General features: G+C 45.8%; 1 protein-coding gene and 1 long non-coding RNA gene across 2 annotated transcripts in view; both read right to left on the bottom strand.

The window, feature by feature from the left end:
• Positions 1–26189, bottom strand: part of LRRC8C (leucine rich repeat containing 8 VRAC subunit C) — a 65598-nt gene that overhangs the window by 15053 nt on the left and 24356 nt on the right. The window lies entirely within an intron of this gene.
• LOC135313972 (uncharacterized) lies at positions 2854–8564 on the bottom strand. Its single transcript, XR_010373480.1, has 2 exons — positions 8118–8564; positions 2854–4981 (listed from the first exon to the last, which is right to left on the bottom strand). It is a non-coding gene; the product is annotated as an uncharacterized LOC135313972 (long non-coding RNA).

Here is a 26189-nt window from a genome sequence, read left to right as displayed (position 1 = left end):
GAAATGCCTTTGGGAATAGTGCTGCAAGTAGGTCTCTGGGCTGGTTCCCACACATGATTTATTGCATATTCATCTTCATTAAAGGAAGAGAGCACAGCACGTATTTAACACACAACGAGCTCATGACCTGGTAGCGGGGACTCGGCAGAGCCCGAGTGCTGTGGGTCGTGTGTGCCGGGGCCGCACCCCGGTGCGTTTCGCTTTTCACAGGACACAGCACTGCACACCCTAAACACCACAGCCCACTGCCCGTGGTTGTAAGCATGTGTTACTCTAAATACCATAAAGTCCCTTTTCTGGTGGTTTCGTGCTGCCTGGCCTCGGCCACCTGGGGCCAGGAGCTGAAGTTAAGCTAAAGAGCTCCTCAGCACAGGGCTTGAGGCTGCGCTGAAAAGCAGAATTTTGCATTCTTATTTTGCCTGATTGGGAACTGCACACCGAGACAGTTAAATAAGCAGGGATAAGGGAGTTTTGCAGCCAGGTTCATGGTGATGTATTCTTAAATACCTAATTTAAACAAAATCGCCGGTCTATGCAGAGCCCCAGGGCTTAGGGCCACAGTCTCCTCTAGCTGGGGCTGACAGGCACAGCCTGGCATGAAAACGGCTTGGTACTACCATCATCAGTCATATCTTCTGTTGATTATAAGTTTACCAAATTTGTATTTTTGGGTGGGATTGGCTCCCAAAAATGATGGTAAGGAAAAACCTGTCTAATTTAAGGCAAACTTTAAATTAAGACCTAGCCAGCAATTGTTCAAACCATTTCTAGAATCAGGCTTAGGGGAACAACAGTGGACTGTGCACACTACAAAACTTGCGGTCTTTTAAAACTTTCCAGACCCTCCATGCCCCAAAATTTGGCCTGTGTATTGGGGACGCAGTTTTTACTGCAGTGTGAACAGCTGCCCACAGCTGGCTAATTTATAAACCTTCGGCAACTGTGGTTTTACATGTGTCCTTTGATCTCAGTAGCTGAACACTTCATCTTCAGTGGGTGCCCAGGAGCCCCCCACAGCTCCTGGCACTGCCCGTGCTGGCACCAGAGATGACAGACAACGAACCTGCTTCACTTCATCACCTAACCAGGAGAGGACTAAAAGTGGACGTAGGGACCAAGTCTGGAAAGCTGAGATTAGACTAAGGGGGAAATTAGATGATAAAGGGCTGGAATTAGCAACTCCTAATTCCCAAGAGGTTGATGTTCCTTCCTTATCTGTGTATTCTCACACACACTGTCCACGCAGTGACATAACGTCTGAACTGCCCTACCATTCGGCTTTGGCAATTATCTTGCTCTATGTTTGCACTGACCAAAATGTCCAGCATTTTGGTAAGTTTAGGTGCTTGGTCAGTTCTTGTGTAACTTGTAATACCTCTGCTACTAACTTCTCCCTGTATTTGAGGCATTTCAGGAGACCAGTCTCCCTGCCAGGCTTTACAGCCATTGGCATTTCCTGTAATATAAAATTTAATTTAAAAAAAAACACACAAAAAACCCCACTAAACAAAAACCCAAACTGCGTCAAAATTTTTTGGTTGGAAAAACTACTCTGAATGCTGGTTCTTTGGAAGTATAGCAAAAAAGCATCACATGTCGCCACTTTTTCAAACATGATGGGTTACTTTTTGTTCTGTTGACTGTAAGGGAGAATGTCATAGGAAGAAATACCATCATCCTGAAGTAAGAAATACAAACAAATGATGCTGTTACTTAAACATAAATCCCGCGTTAAGGAACTGGAAAGCCATTTTTAAAAACAAACCATTTGCATCCAAACAGTTATTTTTAAAAGTCCATGTGTTTACTGTATTTTCAAACAAATCCATCTTCCTTGGGCTGAGGCTGGCGAGGAAACGTGGCACGGAGGAACAACAGAGCGTGAGTCAGGAGTCCCCACGGGGGCCCAGCCGTGGGCTCCCTGTCCGCCAGCTTTCGGCACGCCACATCGACCCGCCATGCCGTCACTTCTCCAGCTTGAAAACAAAAAAGTATCTACTTTCTTTACTACCTTTGGTGGGAAACATGAATGAATAGTACTACAAAATCGTGACATACTGCTTTTTGCAGTTCTCTGCAACGGTTGTGTCTAAATTGATCGCATGTCAAAACTTCCCTGCAAAGCCACTGGGGTTAATTGGATTTCATACCACACATTACTAAAATTATGTGTCACAGTCAGTATTAGTTTGCAGTCTGGGGAGCAGACTAAATACAGTCAGCCCACTGAAGACATTATTCCAGCACCCACAGTTTGGTGGTCCTACAAAACACGTGCAAACCGTGCAGCGGGGCTACACCTGCGCAGATGCGGGTGAAAGCGGGCCGGCCACGACCCGGCTGTCCCCTTCGTGACAGCCGTTCGGAGTAGAAACAGGCGCTCATTCCCGGGCGCGCTGCTTGGAGAAGGTTAGGCTGTGTCACCTGAACTCCAGCACAGTCACGACCCAGCTACTGGAAGACCGTCCTCCATCACAACAACGGCCACAACCGAGCTTCCCCAGTGCCCCGGCTCTGCAGGTCCGCAACCGTGGGCAAGACTCGAGCGAATCACCGGGGATTTAGTTGCTTGAGAAAACTGAAAAGGGTATAACTCCCAGAAACCTGCTGAACACCTAGTCCCTTTCCATTCTTTCCCCTCTCAGCTACCGAGGCCCACGCTGCAGGCATCCAGCACACATTTAGCTTTCGGCTGCCCCTCTGCCTAACACCCAAGAGGCGGTGGATTCAGAGGCGGCCGTGAATCCCCCTGCTCTGCTGTTGCTACCATCCGCCGCGGCACTGGAGGCTCAAAGGCCTGAATCCAGGACTCGGAGGAGACATAAGGGACGTAAAGAGGAGACACAGAGGACGTAAAGAGGAAGTAACTTTAATAAACTGCATTTCAAAATACACGCTGCAATTTCCACCTACACATACAGTAAGCGCCGCTTTGGCAACGGATCCCAGACAATAACCTTGTTGTTGGTTTCAATTGAGTCATAGTACTTTTTCATGTATTACACACCAAAAAGACTTCCTATTGTCAGCAGCTCTTTGACTTCGACTTGGTTGGACTGAAGACAAAAAAACATTCAGGGCCAGATTCTGCCAGATAAAGCCTGAGTGAAATCAATAGCAGTCCCTTCTGCACCCAGCACATCGGCCTGTGCGGAGATTTGGCTTTGCTGAGCTATTTGTCCAAATCTGAAGAAAAGTACAGTCTACGCATTTCCATGTCAAAGAGTACTTCAAAGGCAATACTTGCCATTTTTTAGCTCTGGGAGTAACATTCTTAGTTTATCAGGGCTATCACTCAAGCCGCTGGCCCTCTTTCCAGAGCTGCAAAATGTTCTTAATGCCAGTGAAAACCTTTAAGAGCAAACCAAAGCACTGAGCAAGAAACTATCCGGTAAGTGGTATTTTAGTACTCTGGAAATACGTCTAAACGACTGAGAAAAGTAAACTCACATCAAGTTTTAATCCAAGTTACACCAGGTTTTCCACAAACACTTACTTAACATACTCGGATAATGAAGACAGAAACAATGCCACGGAATGTCATCGGACAGACAATATTACACAAACCAGTGCCATTCATTGTCAAAGGAATAGCCAGGGGCCTGGGGCTACTACAAGTGCTCATAATGAAAAACGTTCAGTTGATATAATTAAAAATTAATTCCTAATTGGGACAGGGAGCACAAAGGGTCCATTCTGAGTCTTAAGCAGCTCAACCATCTGAAAAGTTAGTTAAAAACTTTTTATGCAGTGATTGAGCCAAAAACATGACAGAAATGCCTGTTTTCACTATTTGTGAGACCTTTCCGTATAAAGGATCTTTTCTGCTCCTGCTCACATGCTATACAAGAGAGCTTTCTAAACTTTGCGATACTCTCATAAACATGGATCCCAAAACGCCTGGACAAAGGCGCCGATATTCTCTGCCTGAAACACAGCTGATGAATTTTCTTCCCCCCGAACCATCCTTCGTGACAAAAATCCCCAACGATACAAACAAGGGTCATACTCTCATCCATACTCCTGAAAGAATACGAAAGACGAACCCAGATAAATTCAAGCACGTAAAACGGACGTGATGCACACGTACTCGAAGATAGACACAAACAGCTACAGAATCCGAATCGTTATGCACGCAAGATGACTTAAATATCATAAACTTCAGAGATGTGGAAAACCAGAGCTATCTGCCTAAATTCTCTATTGGATTTTTTCAGTGCAGTGTTTCAGCCATGGCCCACCGAAGAGGGATTAGCTCTAAACCTCTTCCACCAAAATGCCTGTTGCTGCACCACAAAACAGAAAGAAAGGCTGTTTCCATCAAGCCTAAACTTTGCGAGATCAAAGCAGTTGCTGGGGGGGTAGTTCTGACCAGACTGTAGCAGGTGTGCAGGTCTTTGAAATTACGTAGTCATGGGTAAATGATGGCAAAGAGCAAATAATCATTTTAATCACATTACACTTAACAAAGGGCTTTTCCAACAATGTTGTCTGTGAACACCCATCTTGCTCTATAAGCTTGCATGAAAACTCTCTACCCCTGAGACAGCTCATCAAGCATTCATAGCTACTGGAAAGTGAGATCTCTAACGGTGCTCGCTCAGAACACCAAACCTGCTGTCTGACAGCACCCTGCACTTCTGCGCTGTCAAATTCTCCTGTAACTCACACGTAGATCAGGATCGCACGCTGCTGCGTGCTCGGGGACGGCTTGACCTGTGCTCTGCTTCACCATGTGCTCCAGAGCAAGCAATTCATCCAAGCTCCCACCTTGCTTTCAGTGATGAGTAAATAAAATTGGGAATGTTCTCAGCACTTCAGCAGTCTTACTGCTGGCTCGCTGCGTTTTGGCTTCCCATCAATACCACATCACTATGTGCTATTGCCACTGAAGGGAGACGTGAGCTGGCGCCTCCATTTTCAGCAGATCATAGCTTAGCCCAGGATTTGAAGCTGGTATAAAAGGCTGGATGCTGCTCACCTGAAAGTCAATAGAAAAGTTAAAGTTTACTTTGATAGAGAAGTTTATTTTTAATGCTACTCTACAGGACCAAGTGTTTTCACATATGCTGGTTCAAATTCAGCGGAACTTTGTATGCTCGCCATGACAGCAGCGTTAGCAACTCTCCATGGAAAACAGTGCCATTCTGTGCTTCAGGGGAGACCTTTGTTTTACTTTAAAACCAATAAAAAACATGCACTGTATCTTAACGCAGCATTCTCCCAAACAAATGGAAAACGTGCAAAGTGCACCCATGGCACCATCCTACCTTTGAAAAATTTGACCCAATCAAACACTAGATTGCAAACCAGTCCTTCGTGGGAGATGGAAACAGAGTGGACACAACCTCCACGCTGGGGAAAAAAGCTGAAAAAAAATCATCCTGGTCCAAGCCTACAACTCTCTGGATGATACAGTTTTAAAGGTTATGCTGTGTCTGATTAGCTGCTGTGTCAGGCACTAAAATGTAAAATGAATATAGTGCAGGAAAGTGGACCCAGGGTCTGCCAGGTTCAAAGACACTTCCCCTGCCTCGGGATGGGAAGGCAGCAGCAAATGAAGGCAACGGAGCAATCGGCAGACTCGCACATGCCCGAGAAGAATCAAACCTAGTGTCTTCCTTGTGGGAAGATCTCGGAAACACAAACCCCAGCAAAGGTCATTGCACTATAGCTTGAATTTGCACCACAGTTTTGTTCCACAAAATCCCTGGGCAAACAGCTACAGGATGGAGAAGAGAGTAAAGTTTCCATTGTGTTGAGCACGTGAAATCCAACACTTGTTAACATTCTTCTGACAACTCATTCTGGAAGGAGAATGGCGTCTTTGCTTTACAAAGTAAGGTACTAAGGGAAGTATTTTGGGGTTCTATTTTTTTCCCCTGAGGTAAACTGTTTAATTTTCAGGATTTTCTTAAATATATAGCCCCTCCCCTGCCGTTCACAACTCTGTGACAATGAGGACAATATCTTTTTACTAGATTTTCTCAAAGAGGGGAAAAAAAAATCCTGTAAAAATAAACTCTAGCTCCTGTTATTGTGAATTGTTTGGACGGTAATTGACTTTTTTTTATTTATTTTTTTTTACTTCCCCCAGCATTCAAAAAGGCTCGGGCTGGGAAGTGCCTTTCTGGTGGTGAATAGGGGCCACTTCAACCAGTTGCGACTGAGGTCACCGGACAATTGGGGGAACTGCTCCTCCCAGCACTCTCTGACCCAGTTCATTCTTCTGGGTCTTACCCGTGTCGTTTCTCTGGCGCTAAGGCCACCTGGATATTGTTTAACCCTCTCTGCTGCCCAGCCTGGACATCGCCCCTTCCTCCCAGTCAGAGCCGCTTGTTGTGGGCCTCAAAACCCAGATACCGAGGTGGGATGCAGCTGCTTCAGGAAATCAGCTCAAATTGGTACAGGAACTGATCGCAAGATAGCGCCAAGCACCCAGGCTTCACTTGTGTGAAGAATTCAGCAGTCTCCGATTTTGCTCTTCACTGACAACCAGCGCTCGCCTTTTCTAATACCGACCATAAAAAGGAACTAGATTTTTAGGTTTTCTGTCAGAAAGTTTCTTTCTAAAACTGCTTACAAGAAAAAATAAAAAACCCACAGAAAGTTATATTATGGTAAAACCCCCAGCGGGGCCCGTTAGTATTCAGACTGTAAGAAAACAGCTGATGCTGTTTTCACATTTAGCAAACTGCTAAAGCAAAATGTGCCGCACATTTAGCAAACTCTGAATGCAACTGGAAAAGGAAATGATTCAGAAACCACAGGTGCTCAGCACTAGGCTGCTGCACCTCGCTGGCAGCCCCTGGGCACGGACACTTGCAAGACAGCAGGAATCCAAGGCCAGGTTAAAATTAGGGATCAACTCAGAACTGCGCTCAGCCCGGCTCTCGATGCTGATCTGCACCACAGGGACCAACAGGCATTTCCAGGAGAAGAGCGAGCGCTGCCCTCCGGACTGCTTTCATCAGGCCAAAAAGAAAAGTGCAAGCAGGTCTAATAACCTGGGGTGGAGGGGAAACGTGTACTTGGTTGAATTGCAAAGGGAGATATTTTTTTTCGTTATTTATTTCTAATGTTGCCATCTTTTTCTCCGCTATCTTGTAAAGCATCTCTCTGCCTGTCCAGTTTTTTTACAGCATCATTCAAGCCTATGGTGCTCTGTGGGAGTGAACACGTACCGTGTGCCTTCAAACACTGCCGCTCACGATACTGAGCCTTTCCCCACAGAAAATACTTTTTCCAAAAGTAAAAAAAAAAACCAAACCACAAAACCAAAACTAAAAAGGCAAGCCATAGCTCACACGCTTATCTGCACAATAAAATTCCACGCTTTTAGACATTTTCATCCCGATGAAATTCTAGGAGGACACATTTGGCAGCCTTTCACAAGCCTCTCATTTTGCTTGGTCGACTCTTCCCAGTGAACTGGACAAACTGCATTTCGTGAATAATGAACAAAACCGCCCATCACACTGCGACAAGGCAGAGCTGCTTCTAAACCGATTGGAAATCAGGATTGTTTGGGTTTGGCTTTTCTTTTTTTTTTTGCAATAAAATATATCTTGGAAAAGAAGGGCCCTGCCCGGCGGGGCCGGCGGGGCTCCCTCCCTTCCCCCGGCGGCGCGGACCCCCCGGCGGCCCGCGGAGAGGCCGCGCAGCCCCCGCGGCGGCCCGGCGCCCCCCGAGCCCCCCTGCCCCAGACCCGAGCCGCCCCCTCCCGTCCTCTCGCCGCCCCCCGGTAGCGCGGGCTGCGTTGGGGATTTCCTTTGGGGTTTTGCTTTTTTTTTTCCCCCCCCTCGGGGAAAATACCCTCAAGGGCTTCCCTCCAGCCTCACAGACACACACACATCCCAACCCCGGCGCGGGGAAGCCCCGCTCGGCTCCGGGCCGCCGCCCCGCGGGGCACCCCCGGGGCCGCCCCAGCGCCGCGGCCCGGCAGGGGAAGGGGATGGCACCGGGACGCGGGGGGGGGGGGGGGGCGCTGCCGCCTCCCGGAGCCCCTCGGCGGGGGAAGGAGACGGCGGCCATCCCGGATAAAGTTCGGCTCCCCTGGCACTGACCGGGGCGGGGATCTTCCCCCTCCCCGCGGCGGGGGGGAAGGCAGCGCCTACCTGGTGGGCGTCCGGGCGGGGGGTCACGGGCGGGCGGCCGAGAGCGCGATCATGCCGCGGTGCGGAGCGGAGCGGGGCAGGGCCGGGCCGGGCAGAGCGGGGAGGCCGCGCTCCGCCCGCCGCCGCTCCGCCCTCCGCGGGGCCACGTCCCCGGTGTGAGGCCCGGAGGCCGGGCGGGAGCGGCGGCCGCTAACGGTAACCGGCGGCCGCGGCCTCCGGCGGCCGCGCCTGGAGGGAGCCGGCGTAACAAAGGCCGGGCTTGGGGAGGGAGGGGGGCGGCTTGTTTATTCCCCGCCACAAGGCGCAGCCGGTGGCGCGGGAGGCGGCCGCGGGTTGGGGGGAGCCGCGAGTGGCCGTCCCCGCCCCGGCGGGCGGCCCCGGTGCCTGTCTGGGGGATGACAGCAGGAATTGTGAGGGAAAGACCTCGACCTCGGCGCACAGGGCGGTGGAGAGGCTCCAAAGGGAGCGGGCTGTAAAGCGCCCGGGGTTGCATTGACAATAGAAAAGCGTCTCAAAGAGCGACAATTGGAAACACAAACTTCTGGCCCAGCAATTGAAAAAGCGCAGACGGGAGAACTGCTGCTGAAGGAAACCACATATTTGACGGGACTTTTGTCCAATGTTTCCAAGAAAGATTTACATCTCTGGCAGCGTGAAGAGACGGGACAAATTCTGCATCACAGGGAGGTGCTTGCCCTCTGATGCCTTGCCTCTAACCTTAGGGGTGGCGTGTGTATCCCCTTGGGGACACTACAAATATGTAAACAAAGAAATACAAATATCTAAGCCCACTGTGTGTGGGGGAGTTGATGGAAACAAATACAACGTGAGGCATTGCAGCTGTTTTGCTGCAAAAACATTAGCTGGCCTGGGATGCGGACCGAGGGTCTGCTGTGGATGGCCGTGGGTAAAGCTGACTTCGGGTGCTTTCCGACCCGTCTGCTGCAGGGACTGCTGAGGGCAGGCTCGGGTCCCTCGTTTGGGAACGGCGGTGTAATTTATAGCTGCGGGAGTTCTTCTGCTCATCGTTTGACTGAAGTGTTTGCTTAAGTGCTTCGCCGTGCAGAGCTGCTTTCCTCAGCTGGAGCCGTGAGGGTTTCTGCGGCACCTCAAGCCATGAGGGTCTGAATCTGGCAGGAGCTGGAAGACGTTGTTGGCATGGCTCCCTCACAGGCCTTCAGGGCCGCCAGCCTGAAAGGCTTCAGCAGCATTGCACCCTTACACCATTTTAAGCCTGAGCCCCATGCTTTGGGGGGTACGGCTGAGGAGCAGAGCAGGACAAACGAGCAAGGTCCCTGTATGGATGAAAACACTGGGTTTCTTTTTTGAGCTCAGGAAACGGTTATGGTGACTGCTGCATTCGTTTTCTTTTTATTGGTTTCTTTCCATTACTCTTAACTCCTGGCAGCAGCTTAGAGAATCCCTCCCTGTCCTGGATGGTTTCTTCTTTCAAATATTTGCAGGCAGTTGTTCTAGTCACCCTTTCGTCATCGCTTAGCTCATTTAATCTTTTCTCATAAGTCAGTCCCTCCCATTACCTACTCATGGTGCTGCTTTTCCCTGAACTCCCTCTCAGCTGCTCATTTATTTTACGGTGACATGGTGGCCAGTAGCCCTGCCATTGTTAACGTTTCCTGTTGTGGACTTTTGGGTTATTTTTGTTCAGAGTTGCTGCAGTACTTGGAGGACTGAGCTAAGCTTCCCCGGTGAAGAATAATTACAGGCAAGGTCACTGATACTGCAACAGAAAACATGGTCGATGGGTAATTAGAGGTGATGGGTTTGGGGATGGAGGCTCACTGTAGTTCTGGTACATGAGCTTTTGGTGGAAGAAGGCCCAAAAATTAATGTTTGGTATTAAACACACAGCTGGGGCTCCGGATACCATTGCTCCAGTGGAGAGATTTTGCTGCATGCAGAAAACTGTAATTTATTTGTGAATTCCTGTGTTATTTTCATTAGGACCATCTAGGAAATGCCATTACCACAAACTTAGTGCATTTGCCTTTACTGTCGATGGCCCAATTCTGTCATTCATAATTTACAAACTCCAGAAGTGTTACTGCTGCTACAGAGTGCTACCTTGCAGTACTTACACTACCACGGAACCAAGAACAGCGCTGGTTTGCACCCAAGTTAAAACTCTCGCAGACCAGCCTCCAATCCCAGCTGGACAGAGGGACAGATCGCACCGTCAGCGCCTACCTGATGGTTATCCCCTGTTCCTGTACCCATGGGCCGATTCCTGAGTGCGGTCCGGGTTCAGGATGCCCAGTCCTGAAGCCCTCGATCAGTGCCAACTCAGCATCTGCCAGGATAGAGCCCCCACCTTCTACTGAGTCCTGCTCAGGGTTTTGGGTTTGTTTTGGTTTTTTTTCTCTCTCTAATCCCTTGATAATTTGAGGATGCAGCCTGAAAAAACTCAAAGCCATCCCATACCCCGAAGTCTGGGGTCCTAAGAGCAGCCCTGAAGCCGGGGCTGAGGGGACGGTGCTTGCAGAGCGTGACAGACCGCATCCCCTCTCAGCTTCAGGAGAGATCGGGGCAAGAAAACGGGAGTTTGAGCGCAAGAGCTTTGTCTGTACTTGGAAACACACCCACAATGAAAATTATTTTCATCAGTCATCCCTCCAGCAACTGTTGAAAACAGCATAATCTGCTAACACAGAAAAGCTAAATTGCTTTCAGACGAAGGACTGAACAACTGCTTCTGTGATTTGATTCAGCTCAAATCCAAAATCCATGGTTTGACAGCTCTAGCGCTTCTTAGCTGCTTGAAGTTTCTGTCAACATTTATCTTTTCCCCTAGTTTGCTTTTCTCTAGTTTCACATTTTAACCCCTCTCCGCCCCAGATTAGTGTTTTTGAAATATGAATTGTAAGTGCACCAGATGTTTAAACAATCACAGCGCACTGGAAATACAGACTTTTAAAATAACTTGCGTGGCCACTATGGGCTGAGCCTGGGCAGGAGAAGCAAAGCTTCAGCGCAAGGTGAAGAATATGGTATCATTTCTTAAGCCTGCAGCACTTTCTGTGTACCAAAATCTGCTTTAATCAGAAGGAAAACACTGAAAGGATGTTTACATCCTGAGCTCTTTTATCGTTCCTAAGAGGAGCCACTGGTGTGATTACAATGAAAGCAGTGCAATTACATCAGGGAAGAATTTGGCCCAACTAGTTCTCTGTAGAGAAGCTATTGACAGCTGTCCCCATGTACCGTGTATTGTTGAGAAAACAGAGAGCTAAAGACGTGCCAGAAGAAATAGGACTAACTCCCATTTTCTGACCTTTGGCTGAACCAGAGCTCCTGGATTTGAACGATGCTTTACCTCTGTTACACTCCTGACCATCACTAGGTTTTCTTCAGTGATCCGTCTGAAGATGTCTTCCGAACTGGGGAGCCCTGCAGCTGTGCTTGGTAGGGCTATCGCAGCTGAGCCGTGCGCTTCATGGGGTACAGCATCTTACCTCATTTTAGATGTGATGTGACGCCGCATGTGAGGCAGGAGGGATGAAGCCCAGCAGCCAGAGCTCAGAACAAGCACTTTACAATTTTTAAATGCTACTTTCAAAATAATGGAGGCATTTATTACTACCAACGCGCCCTTATGGGTGTGATTGAATAAACAAGCGGTAGCAAGGACAAACGCTTCTGGGGGAAGATATTGGGATGAGAGTCAATCGCCAGGCTTGTTGTCCTCAAGTGGTAGCTGAGGCTGCCCCAGGTCCTGCCTCCCAGCCTTCCCCCCACTCTCTGCCCCCTCCAATGTTCTCTACTGAAATGCCGTAGCTGGTCTGACGTGCATATGGGCTTTTTTCTATACAGGCGCCATCATCTCTTACCCTCACCCAAGCACTCACAGAGAGATGGCTTCATTCAAGTGTTTGTTTTTTCTCTCATACTTGGTTTTCTCAGCAGCCTTCGGCCCCTTGCACAAGCCAGACTGTGATACTCACAGAGCCACTCTGCTTGTAACCAAATTTATGCACAGAATCTATAAATTAATAGAAAGCAGCTCTACCTTTAGGGAAGTCTACTTGCCTGAGCAGTGACCTGTCCGGACTGGTATCCTGGCTCCGATGCTGTGCTGGACTGAGTCACTGGTTACATGACCGGCTCCCCCTGGCTGGCATCCTGCTAAGAGAGAACAGACTGTCGTTGGTGGTCCACTTTGCATCGTGGTTTGGGCTTGGATGCTTCAAGGAGGATTCATGTCTTTTGCTGTCATTAGACCTCAGCTTGGAACGTTTTTCCCTAGCTTCACCCCCCCGCCCCTCAGTTCCACCATTGAATTACTCACCTTTTTATCCACTGTCTTTAAACAGCTATTTGCAGATCTTTTACTGCCAGCAAACCTGTGTCAATAAATCATAATTTAAAAACACAAACAGCGCATTCTGAATGAAAATATCCTGAATGAAAATGATAAAGTAAATGTTTGAGAAAGAGCTCCCTAAGTTGTTTTTTTTTCTAATGGTGTTTTAGAACAGTCATCTCAAACAAAAATAAATGTCTGTTAATCATCTGGAATTTTTAATTTCCTAGTTTGCATGGGAACCTGAGTAATCAGACATATGGTATGGCTGTTAGCTGGGAAAGGGTCAGGATGAGAATAGCTTCTCAAAATTAGAAAGCACTAAAATATAGCAGCAGTCTTGGCTGCCTAAACTTAAAATAAACAATGTTTTGTGTTAATTGCTGGAACAGATCAACACTGAAAAAACCCCACATGTCTAAACGATGCTCTGAAATACAGTGCCTGGCAGGAGAGAGGAAGGCTCAGGGGACTGGGGATGAGCTAGTCAATAATTTACCTGCAGAGGGGATTATCTGATACAGACATAGCTGATAAGGAGCAAAATGTGAAGTGTTTTTTGGTGGCTTCTGTGTGAGCTCAGTAGCTTTAAGAGTAATGGGATTCCTAACGCAGAAGAGTCTGGTCTGATAAAAGTAATCATGTTTTTGGATTTATAGTGCTAAGCGTCACTGAGCTGTTAGGCAGCGCAGATGTGTTCTGGTGTAAGCGTTCATGCTCAGTGTGGAAGCGCAGTTCGTCGGCTGTGCTGCTGCCATCAGTGGAGGTACGAGAGAAGGAAAACCTCCACCTCATCATTCTGGTTTGGTACCAGCGCGATTCCTTAAATCACTCGTGTGATGGCAGAAGACAAGTCCCAACATTTTCCTGCGTCATTAGGCTAGGCCCACGCAGAGGACGAATGGATCCGTGTTTTGCTGCGTATACATGACACAGGTGCGGGCCAACGCTACTTCCGACAGCGGAAGTCAACATACATCCTGCACCGTGCTTCGTGCTTACTCATCGGCCGACAGTCGCTCGCGTGGAATGCATCTGACCCCGCTGCAATTACGCCTGCTAAGTTCAGACTTGCCCCCGTTTCAATGCACACAGTTAAAAGGTGTTTGGGTTTTTTTTACCTCTGGTGTTTTTCGGTCGTTTTTGAGCCTCGTGCTTCACTAGAAATCAATCTGAATCCAACTTTTGGGGAAAAAAAACCTCAAACGCCACCAAAAAAACTGAGGGATAGTTGACAATTTCAACTCTGGCTACTTCGCATTGCTTCAGTAGGGGAACAACCCAAGAGACAATGTACCTCGCTGCTCCAGGACTCCTTTGGTACAAAGGCCATGGTGGGCGCAGCCTCGCAAGTGGGGGACCTCACACGAGAGCGAGCAGTCTTCAGGAAGATGGTTCAAACAGGCTTTTGTGGTGAGAGGGCATAAATAACAACAATCTATGGCCTACGCTAACTGTCAGTCCAACTATTCAGGCATCATACGCACAGCATGCACTTGACACTTTCATTTTTACCCTCCCCTTTCCTAGGCTGGCAACAGTCAGCTCTCCACCGGGGCTACACCCAATTCAGCTAGGTCAGCGACTCCATATTTAAAAGTCTCCTTGTTGTTACTTCTCAAAATGCTTTTGTATCCTCCAAGCTCTGGCTGTGAGCCATTCACACAGTTGAAAGATCATGATCTGAGGGCTTTGTTTCTCCCTTCTCACAGCTGTAGGTGCTTCTGGTAGATGTGATTTGCAGAGTTGTCCAAGCAGTCCACGCTGCGTTGCCAGAAGTTCCTATAAATATGAACAACTGTCCCACTACAGTATTTAGAATTAAGGCTGTGTGTATTTGCATATACATACACATATGCTTACATACTAAAATCAAGCCTGTGTGCAGCTGAAATGAGAGAGAAGATTTTTTACTATAGCACAAATATAAGGGGGTGAAACATCCATGCAGGCTGTTTTGGTCTAGCTGTTGGTTGGACTATACGGTACAATGACTCTTTGTTCAGCAAGAGGCTAAAGGTTATGTATTTACACTTGAGACCTTTAAGACTCAGACTATGCAGTAGAAACTTCCCCTTCAGGCTGGCTAATATCAATTTAAGAGAGTGATCCATGCATTTTTCAGTGCCTGGCTTCATCTGCTGTATTGCATTTTTAGAGCACTGTATATGACAAACCTTCCAGGAATCCCAAGCACAAATATAAGTTCCACTGAATCTCTTGAAGCAGATGAAGAACACCATCAGTGAGGCCACACAACTGTGAGGAATGTGATGAATTTCCAGGAATAGGATTGTTTCCCAGAGATTATTGTGTAAAATGCAAGTGTAAAGAGGGAAGGAACAAAGGTAATGCTCTCAGTCTCTGTACCACTAGGCTATTTTAGTTTGTGAAAAGAAGAATGAAGAAAAGAGACATGTTAGAAGACCTTTGCTAGGCTAACAGGAAGCCTATGTGTCCAGAGCAAACCCTGAAACAAAGCAGTACAAAATAATCTCAGCATAAAATGTAATCTCTCCATGATTTTATCTTATGAAACCATATCCACTTGCAGCTTGAATGCCGCACTAATAGAGGTGTTGAGAGCTCTATGTCCAGCCTTCCAACTAGCAATAATAAAGGCAATGATTATATAGAAACAGGTGAACACTGCAGTTCTAAGGGGGAAGGGAACAGTGCATTTTGGGGTTCAAAAGCAATAGGAAACCTGTCCATCCAGGTTCATTAAGAAATCAGTTCTGCTGGTTAGAACCTACTCTGAAGCAGTGGTTAAGCAGAGCACTTTCAAAGCAAGGTGCCATACACCATGTGCAAAAGTCTGGCCTCTGGATAGAAGGAAAGCAATCCTCCCAGGAGAGCCTTCTGCTCCCTCCCTTCAGGGAACTTCTGCTCCAACACGCTGGAGGAAACCTTAGCTTTAAATAAGGTAGCTCTTAGAGGTGCAAAATCTAGTATGGTTTCAACCCTGGAAGTGTTTGTTTCTCGGCTTTATCAAGCACAGCTCAGGTCCTGACACTGGCTATTGGTGAGTAAAGATTGCAACTTCTAATAAGACATCAGGAGTCAAACCCAGGTGACGTCGTGGTTACTGTTCAGTGTTTGTATACTTCTGACTTCAGGTGGTCTTTCTGACTTATACAAAGGTATTGGATGGAACACACATCCAGGTATAGCATTTCATGAAACAGGTTTTCAAATGCTCTCGTATTTCTGTTACTCATTTACTTTTTGGCCCAGCAAAGAAAGGGGCAGGAATATGAAAATCCCACTTGTATGAGTCCAAGGATATGCAACTAGACAGAGTCAGCTCATCAAGGTTTAAAGGACAATGACATGATACTCGGGTTACTTTTCATACCTACTTACTGCACAGAACAGCCTGGGTCCACGCAGCTAACCTCCCCCATTGCCACCGACAGGGCTGCACCCAAACTGCCAGCTGGAAGCAGTCGCTGGCCCGTGGCACCCAGAGCACTGCTGGGAAGGGTGCTGACCGGCCCTGAGCTCTGCCGTGAACTATACCACAATTTGCAGTACGAATAGAGAGCATGCTAGTGCTTGGGCCTCTGCCCCAGGCCTGTTTAGCTCAGCCGTGCAGACATTGTCTGCACAGCTGTGGAGATATTTGCACGCACAGGGAAGGAGGGAGGGAGGAGAGGGCAGCAGAGCCATCTCCCTCAGCAGTACCACCAGTTTGTGCCAGCTCATGCTATTCGTGGAATTTCAGTTCAGCCCTGACAACAGCACTGTATGCCAGAGAGATGGCCCTCCTCCAGCCTCACGGTGGGAAAACACACAGCGGAGTCAGCCTACCAAAGGTGATACGCCAGCTCTGCTCAGAAAACGGGAACAGAACCTTTGTCCCCCTGCACCTATATTTTGCCGCTACATCCACAGCATCTCAGCGGCGTGGCCTTCAGTCTCTGCATCGCAGCAGGACTCCCCCCGCACAGAACCACTGTGCGGAGACCCTGAGCTAGGCCCGGGTGAGCTGGGAGAGCTGCCTGGCACGGCCCATGGGCCTAGCTTATAGCCCAGAAGCAGTCAAGCTGCATTAGCTAAAAAAGAGACAGCAATGCACAGCAGCCCAGCCAGAACAGAGGGCAGTCTGCATTCCCTCTCCTGGCAAGTTCTTGACAGCGAGAAGGTAACTCCTACAGGGGAAAAAAAGATTCTTTAAAGTACTGTTTCTGCTTCTTTTTCTTCCAGTCTAACAAATAAAAGCTGGCTCAAGTTCTATAAATTTGACATGAACACCATGTTTTTATGAAAAACCAGAAACACGGGAAGTTACGAACAACTTTCCAACAGAAACAACAGCAACAATGAAAATCCTAACTAGTTAAAGCTTTGGTAATTACACTCAGGATCACCTAGGCAGTCTTATTCTGTGCCTTTGGATAAGTCCATCTTCCCTTCCTCTCCCTTATCTTCAGTGTTCCTCTTAGACCTAGCAGATAGTTATAAGCTGAAAGGAGATTTGGTATTTATAGATGCACACTTGAAACTCTGATCTAGGGATCTCTCCCTAGAAGCGTTGCTTTCTTCACCTCTTTCAAAGTTCATTAAATGCAGAGTGGATGATTTAGCCCAGACAATACCGCATTCATAGTGCCAAATATGGTTTCTGCAGATTTTTTAGGATGAAGATTATTTACATCATATTCCCGCAGGAAATTAGGTCAGGAATAAGCATTAAAGTAATGATGCTATCTGTATCATCCCCCTAACAAATCCTGAATGTGCTGGTGCTTTTCAGACAAATTTAGCAAAAGAATAGAAGTCTCAGATAAACTGAGGTCCTTCGAGTTGCATGAAAATAGGCAACTGGCTACCTAGGGGAAGAAGATCCTGCAATTGTTCCAGCAAAGAGAAAGCCTGCAAGATTGACACCAGAAAATCTGTAAGAGGGAGGTTACTTTTAAATACCCCAGCTATGAGGAAATCTTCAGGGACGCCGATCTGTAGGCCAGGCTTCTTTCCTTCAGCTGCTTATGAAATGATGCAGCATTAGACTTTTCCTCCCTAGCTTCAGTTTTCTTAACTTCCATGCAGTTATGGAAGTTTGTCAAAGTCTTCAGGTAAACTGTATGCTTGTCCAAGCTAGAAACAGTAAAAAGCATCTCCACGTAGGCATGTAAAGATCCACATCTGCATCTGGAAAATCCTAGGGATCCCCAAGACTTCTTATGGTGCTGATGAAGTGCACGCTGTACTGACAGGAGTCCCTGGCTACACACACATTAGCTGGAAGACCTACAACTCTGACACACAGCAATGGCTCCAGAAAAGTTTTTTTTATTGCTCTGCCTTGTTGGCTTTGCCACTGTTCCCCAAGGCACTCACCGAAGCAACCTCAGGCACAGAAAGGCAAAGGCCTTCAGATTGGTTTGTTTTTGTGTTTTGGTTTTTTTTTCTTTCCTTGCTCCTGGTACCTTTAAAATGCCCACACTTTGAGAAACTACTAACTCCTGTTATACATGTTCTGCCCTCCTAAACCTGGAAAGTGACAGGATCAGTAACATCCCATCAAGAACATTTAAAGCATTTAGAGAAATGAACTGCTACAAGCAGGAGACTGTCCTTTAATTATATGGTAGTTAGTGCTCTATTAGAAGATGATGATGTTGACCTCTAGTGACTAGTCTGGGGATACCTGGTGGCAGGATCATAGAATCATTTAGGTTAGAAAAGACCTTTAAGATCATCAAAGACCAACCATTAACCCAGCACTGCCAAGCCCACCCCTACACCATGTCCCTGAGCACCACAGCTACATGTCTTTTAAACACCCCCAGGGATGGTGACTCCACCACCTCTCTGGGCAGCCTGTGCCAGTGCCTGACCGCTCTTGCAGTAAAGAAATTTCTCCTAACAGCCAATCTAAACCTCCCCTGGAGCAACTGGAGGCCATTTGCTCTCATCCTATCACTAGTGACTTGGGAGAAGAGACCAACCCCCACCTCACTCCAGCCCCTCTCAGGTAGCTGCAGAGAGCAAGGAGGTCTCCCCTCAGCCCCCTCTTCTCCAGGCTAAACCCCCACAGCTCCCTCAGCCACCCCCCAGCACACTTGTGCTCCAGACCCTTCCTCAGCTCCGTTGCCCTTCTCTGGACATGCTCCACCACCACCTCCTTGTAGTGATAGTCACACTGAAACATTTCTGTGAAGAGCCAGCCAAAAATTTTACCTAAGCTGGCACACAAGAACATTCACCCTCCTCATGGAGGTGAGCAATTACACATCATAGAATCATAGAAACCCCCAGCTGAAACAAAGACCCCAGAAACAGTGCTATACAGCCTAAATTATGCATGCAGAGAGATTTAAATAGAGGATGATCGTACATGGATGCCTTAAGCTGTACAGTGGCTGCAACCTCAAGAGAGAAAATGCACCCAGACTGAAAGGACTGGACAAAGCAGCCCATGGAGGCAGATGCTGTGGTATATTCCCAGGAGAAAACTAGAGCGTGAGGAGTCAGGTGAGAAAGGACCTGAGCTGGAAGCAATGAATTAAATCGATTTCCAAAAAAACCCACAGAAACAAAGCAAGAGGAGACAATTGTGATTCATTGTAAATAAGCAAAACGGCAGAGGTACAGCCCAATAACTCATTAGGCACATCATTTTGCCAGATTATTAGTAATGGAAAAAATTATTAGACATTTAAATGCTGGCCATCGGCAAGTTATAAATTTGATTTTTAAATGTCATCCGTTTTACATAATGAAACTATTTATTCAGTTATGTTTGAAAATCCTGTAGAGTATGTTATGTTGCACATTCATAGAATAAAACCAGAAGACAATACATGATGCCTTAGGAAGTTACTCGGATCTTATCCACAGGCTGAAAATAACAAGTATTTTATTTTCCCACTTATTCAAAAGAAATGAAGAAAAACCCTCTTCCCAGCAGGGCCACTCAAGGCACATGAGGAAAATAGCAGATATTCAGGAAAAGGTTAAAGAACAAAAACAACTCCAGGATTGGGAAGGAGAGGTCGTTCCAAACTAGCAACGCAGCCCAAGGGATGTAGTGACTATACTGCCCCGTGCACACAGAGATACCAACAAAAGGGGAATTAGGTGAGCAGAGCATGCTCCCAGGTAACTATTCCAACACGGCTTTGAAGTGGGGAGAAAATTAACATAACGCCTAGTCCCTCCGGAGCTAAGTAATGGTAGCTGTTTCTCACTAGAAAAGGACTTTATCCCATTTTTTGAGACCTTCCATGTAATACAACTTTTCTAATAGAGCTTAACACCCATCTTAATATCACTGCTTACTTCTCAGCTTGGACTGATTAGCATCCAAACTGGGTGAAGACACCCTGGCAGCAAAAATATACACGGAAAATGCCCGTTTTTCCACTGAAATCCGTAACTTCAATTAAGGAATTCACTTAGGTTTTTTGCTATTTGGGTAATGCATTTGCTTTGCCCCCAGCAGCCAACTGGCAGTGTGAAGATGAACTGGTACTGCTGCCCCCACCAAGAGCTCCATTGCTGGTTTTCAGGGCTTTGCTCCACATAGCAGTGACTAAACTGTCTTTCCAAGGAAATTGCACCGGCAGGGGGAGGTGAAGAGTAAAATATGCCTACAGTTGCATAAAGCATGGGTAGGAGAGAAATGTTACAGTAGAAATACTTTACACAGGGGGCTTGGAGCATTTAAAAGCAGAAATGAACTGGCATTTAAACAGGAGATTTAAAAAAATAAAACAAATGAAAAGGAAAATACTAAGCAGCAAGAGCACAGCGTAAATATCCTCTACAAACGCTTGTTTTTGTTTTCTGGGCATAGCTGATTATTTCTGAACACTTACCTAGCAGCTTAATTTTTGAATCTTTAATAATCGTACACACATACCTTCTACATTTGTGTGACTGTTCATTAATGACTGCAGTCCTTTGGTCAGCATTCCTCAGCATATATTCTCCCTCTCAGCTGGAGGTGTTCTCAGGACATGTATCATTTTGGGAGGGAAAGGCAAAGACATTACTTGGCATATCCAAATGTGTCAGCTTCCTCGCTGCGCAGGAGGCCTCTCTCATGCTTCTCTGGCAATCTGATTCGATATCAGTATGTACAGCTTACACTAAAAGAGCTCTCTGATTTTTTAGCATTTTACTTTGGCTGAGAAAGAATCGAGGTAAATGCTGCTTCCTCTCCACTGACCTATGGACTTACGTAACTGTCAAAGCAGCCACCGGCCCAGCCCTGTGAAGATGGCAAAAATACAGCTGTTAGCTAAATGAATGCTAAGGATGCAAACAGAAATGCTGGTATTGGGAGGGACTCAGACCTACAACCAAAGCTTCCCCCTCCAAATAAGACTTTTTCCAGTACTCTTGGCCAGCTCACTTCTTTCAACATATAGCAAGGACAGCCTCTAGAGAATTGCGGACTTTGCCTCCCAGCCTGTGTGCTTCTTACCGCACGTTCCACACTTGGATACGGCCACTATTTAGGTCACATTTCTATCTACGAAGGATCACAACTCGCACAAACTGGCACAGCCACCAAAATAATCAGCCCCATTGTGCCCCTCCCAGCGATCTCTCATGCCAGCACAAGCATGAATTCTCCTACGTACCAGGCTGCAGTTCTATCGACAGCTGGCCTCTAAGGGGGAGGCAGCAACCACAGTGGTGTGGCGTCTCCCTGCCCTCAATACAGAAATTGAAGGAATGTTTACCTGGGCACAAGGGAGAGAACTTTCACTGTCATCTAGAAGCTGTAGGGGACTCCTTTGCCCTGTGCAATTATTACTACAATTAAAACTCACAAAAGGGTAGGTCGTTAATGAGAAAAGGCAGAGCTGAAATCAAGTGGCACACTGGCCTTCCTTAAAGGGAGAAACTTCTGAAAAATGCAAGAGGGATATTGCAACCTAAAGGAGCTCAAAGCCTTATTAACCATACTAGACTTCTGCAGCATAGCTTTGTTATTTTCCTTGAAAAAAAAAAACCCAGCAGCTTTTTTCAGGGAAGAAAAATCCCCAAACTTGTTCTTTTTTCTAGTTCTGTATTCTTGAGTCTGCAAGGTCCTGGAGCAATACTCCAAGGGAAGCAAATGACTGAGATCTGAACTGATTAAGCCTGAAGTCTTAAAAAGACAGCTTGTCATGCACTATTTGCTACTTCACTGCTGACTCAAGAACATTCCGCTCGTGTGCATATTCCACTTTCCCATCTGCCCACTGCTTCAGCTTCTCACTGACAGTTGCGCATTTCCAGCACAGACATCTTTGATATATTAAGAACTAAGTGCAGGGCAGCGTAAAACACGCAGAGCTTTTCATCAAAGTATCCGAAGTACTACTCTATCGACTATTAATCTTTATTTGTGAGCTTAACTTATTAAAAGCCTCCATTTTAACATAATAAATAATGTAACTATGTATTGTAGCCTACTGCAACTAGAAACTTCATGTAGAATTTCAGACTCCTTTGCTATAGAATATGAGGCTTTGCTTATACTCTTGATGGATCTGTGTAAATCTATGGCAATGAAAACCAATCCCTCTTTACAAGCTGCTGGCATTATGAAATCCAGAAAAAAAAATAGGCAGCTATAGCTAAAAGCAAGACTCAGTAAATTTAAAACTTTGTACCTAAAGATTATCAGAGTTTTCTCTGAACCAGTGCAGGAAAGAATATGTTATCAGTTAAGGCCATTCAGTAGATTTATTTCTCAAGCTAGCAAAACCACACACACTTGGCACAAACACAGATTTAAATCAAATAAGATTCATATGTCCTTGCCTTTGACATTGTTGCTTGATTTTAGCCATTTTTTAAAAACAGAAAACTGTTATCCATTTCCTTTTCATGCATATGTTATAATTTATATCCACAGAACAGAAAGAAAACAAATCATTGTTGCACAAGCTCCTTTTATCAAGACATCTTTAAGAAAATAAAGGGTTATTTGGAATGGTATGAACACCCTGAACTCCCACTGCCTTTGGGTGGGAGTCAAGCACATTCATTAAGCAGTTACTCAAAAACTCAGTACCTTACAGAATCAGTCTCCGCACAGCCCTCAAGTTACTTCTTGAGTTTTCTATAATGAGACCGACTGCTTTGAAGAATAAGCAGCAGTATCTGTCATCAGCCAGATTAAGGGACAGATCCAGGAGTGAAAAGGGCTTGCTCTACAAAGCCCCTGCCCTAGCTTCTCTCCCCTCTTTGGTTTTCCATCCCCACCACAGGAGCGGCTCTGTTGCTTTGACATAGCAGCTTAGTATTTGCCTACCTCACAAAAAGCGATGCCAACTTTGGGTTACGTTAATAACTCAGACTGAAATACAACAGTTCAGCAGCTGCTGCTGGAGAACCTGAATCATCCCTAAGTAGCAGAAAACTCTCAAAGGAGCACAGAAACCGCTATCACTGCTCCGTAATCGGAGCACTAATCTAGGTAAAACATAGGCAACCTGAGGAAAGCTGACAGCATTGGGGATTAATGAGCCTGCAAAGTCACCAATTATCATGGATTACACGTCTTGAAAGTCTGATTAGCTTCTCTCCTACTCCTAAGTTTTCAGGCAACCATTGCAGCCAAGGTAACCGAGAGTATCTGTTATCCAATAAGATCAGTTCAAGACATGCTGTTTATGAACTCTCAAAGAGGTTTTTTTAATCTTTCTATTCTGATATTTCCCACTTCATTAATACTTACTTTAGATACACATATTTAGTACATTATTGTGTCCTAGACCTGTTTAATACCAGATCTGGATTCAATACCTATGTATGTGCGTATATGTAGCTATATATATATATTATAGCCCATGTAAAGAAGTTGTGACCATTTGGTTGTAATAATGCATTATTAAATAAAAGGAGAGGCAGCCAAGAATATGACTTTGCACCCTAAACAATCATCATAAGGGAAGGTACTGATCTTTGTCCCGTTCTATGGACTTTGGTACTTGTCACACTGTACCAAATGAATTCAGCTTGCCAAACCTGCAGAAACCTAGTACAATAAGTAGCATTTTTCCAGGCTTTTGCATCGAATCAGCTCAGCATAAGGTCCAGCAAAAGCCAAAGCAATGGTGTAGTTGGACTGCAGGGCCAAAGGAATGGGACCTCCCCTATGCTGATGCAGAGGGATTAAACACCTGTAGCTAAAACAAGCCACTTCACTTGAGAAAAACCCACCCCACCAGACTCTTTCATGCACAGTTTTATGCAGTTTTTGCTACTGAGCAAGGTGGGTTTAAAATAATCAGTCAATTCACTATTTATTTGCAGGTCAGCTATGTTTTCAATGAAGAGTAGTGAGCAACATTCCTCCTTCTCTCCTTACCATCCATATATTAAACCTTAATCCCAACTTGAGAGATTTTCAAGTTGCATTGCCAGGGAGGTTGCAGTGACTGGCATTTCTACATATCTCCATTACAGTTTTAATCCTCACACACTTTTCAAATACTAATCATGTTAGTGGCTTTGCAATGTCTTTTGACAAGAGTATTGGTTCTGCAATACATAGATATGCAAGGATGAGGGAGGGCAAAGAAAAGTAAGTTTTATTCAGATTTTTATAAGTTTTATAAATAGTAGCAGTAGATTTATAAGTAGTATTTTTACAAGAGGAAAAAAAAGCAATAACAAGTGATAAATTCACCTGTTTAACAGCAAGCCCACAAGCACTTCAGACTCGTACCTCACTGCGTTAAGCACCATACTGCCGTAACTAGTGAGCAACACTTCCCAGTAACCTGGCTGCGCTTAGTAGTAATAATGATCTCTCAGACATCTTCCCTGTTACTTTGAGCAATTATTCCTTTCCCCTCTCTCGGCAGGTAGACCAATTTTCATCCTCCTTTCTCCACCTCTCCAAGTGTTAAATGCATATGGCTCGCATAGCCATACAACCTGAAAGCCTTTTATTCAGCCCCTGCCAAGCAGAGAGAACACTTGCACAAAATAATAAAAATGGATTATGAGTTATTAGAGGTTGGACAAAGAGAGAACAGATCTTCACAAAAACGAACAAACATAAGGAGGCAACAAGACAAAGATGTAACGGTTCATTTACTAAACACACTAGACTGAGTTAATGCCTAAACCTTTTCAGATGCCAGTCCAGCCCCAGGGCGGGTTGCTACTGCCCCCTCCATCACTGTGCCCTGGCAATGGAGGACTGGGATAAAAGCTCTTCGTGCAATGCCAGGATGACGACTTCTCCAGATGCAGGAATTCCCGAGACATCGCTATATCCTACAAGCATCTAGGACTGTAGTATCACTGCTTGCTTCTTCCTACCAATTAACTACAATTCCTCCTCTGTTGCCCCAGGCTACATTAGCTGTCAACTCCATCATGACAGCAAGTAAACCGCAGTCTCTGCATCCTCTCTGGAAAACGCGTTACCGTGCCTGCACATTTGAGGGACTCACCCACCCAACAAGGCCAAGTAAAGCGCGAGCGCTTCATTGATTCCTGATCTCCAGAAATACCCAAACTTCTGTAAAATCCTTGATCTAAACAGTCCATAGGATGACATGCACTGCCTCCTGCTTTCAGGATTTGCAGCCGTGTATTTGCTAGTAGCATTCTTCGGTTGCTCCTATATTGTTCTCTAACGCCAGCACTTATTGGGGTGGAAAGGGAAGAGGGAAAGAATCACTTATTGGGAATGATTACAGAATGAACTTCAGGTCACATTCTTGAAGATGGAAAGTCTGCATGCCCAGGAAGTTTGTTAGCATGATGTAAATCTACTGGTTAACAAATATAAGTCATTAGAACTGCAGTAAGTTGCCACGGAAACAAAATACATTGATCTATAGGAGCACAAAACAACAGCTTTAAGAAGAATCATCTGCCTTATTTTACTAACACTACCACTTCGAACAAGGAAACGACATTTTTTTATTAGTTATTTCATCTCCAAGAAGTGGCCACTGTTCTGTACAAGCTGCTAGGAAGGTTCTTATTTTGAAAGATAATAAGCTAGCACTTGAACACAACATTTGCATGCTTGGGTTTTTTAGCTTATCTTCGAAACATGGTTCCCACAAAAAGCCATCAGCTATCATCTTGCATTTCAGAGAAATGAGATCTTTGAGCTAACACAATGGGCAATACTGGAAACATTCATGATTTACTACAAGCAGCATTATTTTTGGCAGTTTAGCTGCATGACAGCTGTACGTGCCAAGCTGGGAAGGGAATCATCGCCTTCTCACTTCTCCCAGTGCAATTCCAGGCTGCAGTCGATATTTACCCCGCTCACAAAAATGAAAGTGGGAGAGCTGGAAAAGGTTCTGTAACAACAATTAAGACAGAAGCTTAGTTCTAATCAACACAGGAGCTTCTCTCCTAGCCCACAACATGAGAACTGCTTTGATATGGAGCATCGTGTTCATTTCCCGCTTTTCATTACCTTCACATTTTGCAGGGGAAGATATACCTGCTAGCACATGGGTACACAGAGCTGGAAGCAGACTTCTGAGCTACGCATTAATTGCAACATCTCATATGGGAAATAAAGAACAGTTCATAGAATTGTAATGCAAAAAAATTTAATTTTTCAGAAAATGTTCACGATACGGAAGGTCACAATACAAAGTTCTTAAACACAGTACAACACTGAAACAAGTTGAAAAGCCTTTTTTGATTGGAAGTGATTGTTTAATACAAAGACTAGATGCCAACAATACTTCTTGTACAAAGTTTGACAGTGGATTCATGCATTGGTTCCCTGAAAATCCCCTCATTTTGAAGAAATA

This window comes from Phalacrocorax carbo, chromosome 6 (assembly GCF_963921805.1).
Source record: "Phalacrocorax carbo chromosome 6, bPhaCar2.1, whole genome shotgun sequence".
In the NCBI taxonomy this organism is placed as follows: Eukaryota; Metazoa; Chordata; class Aves; order Suliformes; family Phalacrocoracidae; genus Phalacrocorax; species Phalacrocorax carbo.
Note: the sequence above shows the minus strand (reverse complement) of the source record. Positions and strands in the feature narration are given on the sequence as shown.